Source organism: Rutidosis leptorrhynchoides, chromosome 2, assembly GCF_046630445.1.
Source record: "Rutidosis leptorrhynchoides isolate AG116_Rl617_1_P2 chromosome 2, CSIRO_AGI_Rlap_v1, whole genome shotgun sequence".
Classification (NCBI taxonomy): domain Eukaryota; kingdom Viridiplantae; phylum Streptophyta; class Magnoliopsida; order Asterales; family Asteraceae; genus Rutidosis; species Rutidosis leptorrhynchoides.
The window spans coordinates 60310334-60316187 of NC_092334.1; the positions used below are offsets into that span (position 1 = coordinate 60310334).

A 5854-nucleotide genomic window follows, 5' to 3' on the forward strand; every position below is an offset into this window, starting at 1 on the left:
TTATTCAATACCAATTTAATACTTTATAGCGAACAAATTAGCGTTTATTATCAAAAGGTTAAAAATAAAAAATAAAAAATAAAAAAAATAAAAACTGTATAGACATACCTTTGAAATAGTATTCTTAGTTATATGATCTATCCCATTCATAAGATAGTCGGTTTAATTGATTTTCCATAGCTACATAGGCGTAACCTCGAGCATTCAGTGTCTTTTCTTCTAAACATATGAACGTTCCGTCTCTGCATAAAGTAACAAATTCGGTATTTGAATAGGTTTGATTATTTGAACATTTACCTCCATGTGACCATTTTCCGCATTTGTGACATCTTTCTAGGTGTCGTGCTCTTCTTTTCGCTGCGGATTTTGATTTTCCTTTACCAAATTGTAACTTATTATCTTCGCATCTGGATTCTTTTCTAACTCCGTCCATTCTTTCTCTGATTACTGATACTATTTCACTCGGAAGTGTGTCATTATTACGTTTAGTGATCAAAGCGTGTAGCATTAGACCATGGTTTAGTTCACAGGCAGTCTTCATTTTGTAAAAACCTAAAAAAAAAAAAAAAATTCAGAATGGGGGGAGAAGACTAGTTCTTTAGGGTCTGCTAGGGAAAGACCATTCAGGTTCCATTTTCGAGAACTACACGAAAACACACAATCTAACTCTAACAGAAGTACATATTATCCTTTAAAGACTTGATTCTCCCCACACTTAGTTAGCTGTGGTGTCGAAATTGTGATTAACTTCGTTGTCGACTTCCATCGGACTATCTATGTAGTGTTTAACTCTGTGACCATTAACTTTAAATTCAATCCCATTTGAATTTATCAATTCTACTGTTCCGTATGAGAAAACTCTTTTGACTATGAATGGTCCAGACCATCTTGATTTCAATTTTCCAGGAAATAGCTTGAATCGTGAATTGAAAAGAAGAACTCTGTCTCCTTCTTTAAATTCTTTTAAACTTCTGATTCTTTTATCATGCCATTTCTTCGTTCTTTCTTTATAGATTAACGAATTTTCATATGCTTCATGTCTTAATTCTTCTAATTCGTTTAGTTGACTTAATCGTAGACGTCCGGCTTCATGTAAATCAAGATTACATGTCTTCAAAGCCTAAAATGCTTTGTGTTCAATTTCTACTGGAAGATGACATGCTTTTCCATAAACAAGTCTAAAAGGTGTGGTTCCAATTGGAGTTTTGTAGGCTGTTCTAAAAGCCCAGAGTGCATCCTCCAATTTAATGGACCATTCCTTCGGATTTGATCCTACGGTTTTCTCTAGAATACGTTTTAAAGCTCGGTTGGTATTTTCAACTTGTCCACTTGTTTGTGGATGATATGCGGTGGATATTTTATGAGTTACTCCATATCTTTTAAGAACTTTCTCAAGTTGATTATTACATAAATGAGTACCCCGATCACTTATTAAAGCTTTCGGTGTTCCAAACCTTGCAAAAAGACGTTTTAAAAAGTTGACTACAACTCGTGCATCGTTAGTTGGGAGAACTTGTGCTTCCGCCCATTTAGATACATAATCAATGGCTACGAGTATATATAGATTATTATGAGATTTTGGAAATGGACCCATAAAGTCAATACCCCAAATGTCAAATACTTCACATACTTGGATGACATTTTGTGGCATTTCATCACGTTGACTTATTTTTCCGGCCCTTTGACAAGCATCACAGGATTTGCAAAGAAGGTGTGCGTCTTTGTAAATTGTAGGCCAATAGAATCCAGCATCATAAACTTTTCTTGCTGTTAGTTGAGGCCCATAATGCCCTCCTGTTGGTCCTGTGTGACAATGGTTTAATATTTTACTAGCTTCATCTCCAAATACACATCGGCGTATTATTCCATCGGGACAACTTTTAAACAAATGTGGATCTTCCCAAAAATAGTGTTTTATATCACTGAAGAATTTCTTTCGTTTTTGGTACGATAATCCTTTTTCAAGGAATCCACAAACTAAGTAGTTTGCATAGTCTGCAAACCATGGGATTTCTTTATAATCTATCTTCAATAGATATTCATCAGGAAAGTTGTCTTGTATGGCCGATTCATTTAGAACTTCTAATTCGGGATTTTCAAGACGAGAAAGATGATCAGCGGCGAGATTTTCTGCTCCTCTTTTATCTCGGATTTCAATATCAAACTCTTGTAAGAGTAAGATCCAACGGATTAATCTTGGTTTAGCATCTTGTTTTGAAAATAGGTATCTAAGAGCAGAATGGTCGGTATAGACCACCGTTTTTGCTAGAACGAGATATGATCGAAATTTGTCAAAAGCAAAGACAATAGCAAGGAGTTCTTTTTCAGTAGTTGTATAGTTCGTTTGTGCTCCTTGTAACGTCTTACTAGCATAATATATAGGTTGAAATCGTTTTTCAATCCTTTGTCCTAAAACGGCTCCCATTGCAAAATCACTTGCATCGCACATTAGTTCAAATGGTAGATTCCAATTTGGTGTTATCATGATCGGCGCATTAGTGAATTTCTCTTTAAGAATATTAAAAGATTTGATACACTCATCTGAAAAGATGAATGGAGCATCCTTTTCTAGGAGTTTATTCATAGGAGTGGCAATTTTAGAAAAATCTTTTATGAAACGTCGGTAAAAACCGGCATGCCCTAGAAAACTCCTAACTCCTCTAACATTGGTGGGATGTGGAAGTTTAGCAATTACATCTATTTTAGCTCTATCCACTTCAATTCCTTCTTTTGAAATTTTATGACCAAGAACGATGCCTTCTTTAACCATAAAATGGCATTTCTCCCAATTAAGAACTAGATTAGATTGTTCGCATCTAATAAGCATTCGTTCCAGATTAACTAGACATGATTCAAATGTATCACCGAAGACTGAAAAGTCATCCATGAAAACTTCCATGCATTCTTCTATCATGTCGTGAAAAATCGCCATCATACACCTTTGAAAGGTTGCAGGGGCGTTACAAAGTCCAAATGGCATGCGTTTGTAAGCAAAAGTACCATAAGGGCACGTGAATGTGGTTTTCTCTTGGTCCTCGGGTGCTATTGGAATTTGAAAATATCCGGAAAATCCATCTAGAAAACAATAGTAACTATTTCCGGCTAATCTTTCCAACATTTGATCTATGAAAGGTAAGGGAAAGTGATCTTTTCTGGTGGCGTCATTTAATTTTCTATAATCAATACACACACGCCATCCTGTTACAGTCCTAGTAGGAATAAGCTCATTTTTCTCATTTGTAATGACAGTCATGCCACCCTTCTTAGGCACGCATTGAACTGGGCTTACCCATGGACTATCAGAAATTGGATAAATTAAACCTGCATCTAGCAGTTTAATAATTTCTTTCTTAACTACATCTTGCATATTAGGATTTAGTCTTCGTTGGCGTTGTACATACGTTTTATGACCTTCTTCCATAAGGATTTTATGTGTGCAATACGAAGGACTTATTCCTTTAATATCATGAATCTTCCATGCAATGGCTGGTTTATGAGCTTTCAACACATAAATGAGTTGTGATTTCTCATTTTCAGTAAGAGAAGATGATATTATTACAGGTAATTCAGATTCACCATGTAAATAAGCGTATTCCAAATGGTTTGGAAGTGGCTTTAACTCTAATTTCGAAGGTTCTTCTATCGATGATTTATATCAATATCTGTCTTCTTCTTTTAGCATTTGAATTTCTTCTGTTGTTGGTTCATATCCATTAGCTATAAGTGTAGCTAACATTTCAGCTTCATCAATTGGTTCATTACCTTCTCCTAAAGAACATTCTCCTGTTCCTTGTAATTCTGGAAATTCTTCTAATAATTCTGCATGTGCATCTATAGTTTGAATATAATAACATGTATCATCTGCAGATTGTGGTTGTTGCATTGCTCTATCAACTGAAAAGGTAACACTCTCATCCTCTATACTTAGGGTCAATTTCTTACCGAACACGTCCATCATTGCTTTAGCCGTGTTTAAGAATGGTCTTCCTAATATGAGAGGAACTTGAGAATCTTCTTCCATGTCCAGAACAACAAAGTCTACTGGAAATACTAAAGTACCAACTTTAACTAGCATGTTCTCCATTATCCCTCTAGGATATTTTATTGATCTATCGGCTAGTTGTATGCTTATTCTGGTTGGTTTCAATTCTCCAAGGTCTAGTTTAGCGTATAGTGAATACGGCATTAGATTTATACTAGCACCTAAGTCTGCCAATGCTTCTATTGAACTAAGACTACCCAGAAAACATGGAATTGTGAAACTTCCTGGATCAGATAATTTTTCTGGTATCTTATTCAACAGCACTGCTGAACAATTAGCATTCATAGTAACAGCCGAGAGTTCTTCCATTTTCTTTCTATTTGAGATTAGATCTTTCAAGAATTTAGCATATCTAGGCATTCCTGAAATCACATCAATGAAAGGAAGATTTACATTTATCTGTTTAAACATATCCAAGAATTTGGATTGCTCGGCTTCAAGTTTCTCTTTCTTCATTTTACTTGGGTAAGGAAGTGGTGGTTGGTATGGTTTAACATAAGGTTTAGCCTTAACTGTGTTATCGTCATTAACCTTTTCAACTACCGGTTCTTTTTCCTTATCTTGATCAGGTTGTGGTTCTTGTGGAGTAGGAATAGCTTCATCAGAAGTTACAGGTATTTCAGGTGGTTTAAGTGTTGTACCACTTCTTGTGGTAATGGCTTTAGCTGTTTCATTCCGGGGGTTAGCATTTGTATCACTAGGTAGACTTCCCGGTTTTCTTTCACCTATTAACCTTGCTAGGTTATTTCTTCTTATTCCAGATTTTGAATAGAAGCTTGTTGATTTCTAAATGCTTGAGCATTTTGTTCATTGGTTTGTTTTTGAGATGTGAAAAACTGCGTTTGAGTTTCAACTAGCTTCGTCATCATATCTTCTAAATTCGGCTTTTTATCATTGGTTTGTTTTGGTGGTTTGTTTTGAAAATTAGGTCTTTACTGATTGTAAGTATTATTGGATACTTGTTGATTGCTAGGACCTTGTTGGTTGTTGTATGGAATATTTCGGTTATAATTCTGGTTATGATTGTAAATCGGTCTTGGCGGTTGATAATTATTCTGATAATTATTTCCAGGCCTTTGGTTTATGTATGAAATATTCTCTCTTTGTTCCATTGTTAATTCAATACTGAGACAATCTTTTTTGTCAAATGTGGTCCTCCACACTGCTCACAACTAATTCGTATTGAGTGAATATCTTTAGTCATCTTTTCCATTCGTCTCTCCACAGCATCTATCTTTGCGGAAATGGAATCTAAGTCATGGCTAGAATCGGCTCTAGCTGCTTTAGATGATCTAACGATATCTTTTTCTTGGTGCCACTCATTTGAGTGGGAAGCAGTGTTATCAATAATTTTGTAAGCATCAGTTTCGGTTTTCTTCATAATAGAACCACCAGCTGCTATATCTATGTCTTTCCTTGTAGTGATGTCGCATCCTTGGTAAAATATTTGTACTATTTGACAGGTGTCTAAACCATGTTGCGGACATTCTCTTAATAACTTTCCAAATCTAGTCCATGCCTCATATAGAGTTTCATTTGGTTTCTGTGTAAACGTAACAATTTCTCCTTGAAGTCTTACGGCTTTAGATGCAGGAAAGAATTGTTTAAGAAATTTTTCAACTAAAACGTCCCATGTATCAATCGCCCCTTCAGGTAACGATTCCAACCAATCTTTGGCTTCTCCCTTTAAAGTCCAGGGAAATAACATGAGATATATCTGTTCATCCTCCACTTCTCGGATTTTAAATAGTGTGCAGATCCTATTAAAGGTACGTAGATGTTCATTTGGATCTTCCTTCGGCGCACCACTAA

General features: G+C 35.6%; 1 non-coding gene across 1 annotated transcript; it reads left to right on the plus strand.

Annotated features, from left to right (window-relative positions):
* Window positions 1-5511: 5511 nt before the first annotated feature.
* LOC139895042 (small nucleolar RNA R71) lies at window positions 5512-5618 on the plus strand. The gene has a single exon (XR_011775513.1). It is a non-coding gene; the product is annotated as a small nucleolar RNA R71 (small nucleolar RNA).
* Window positions 5619-5854: the final 236 nt, after the last annotated feature.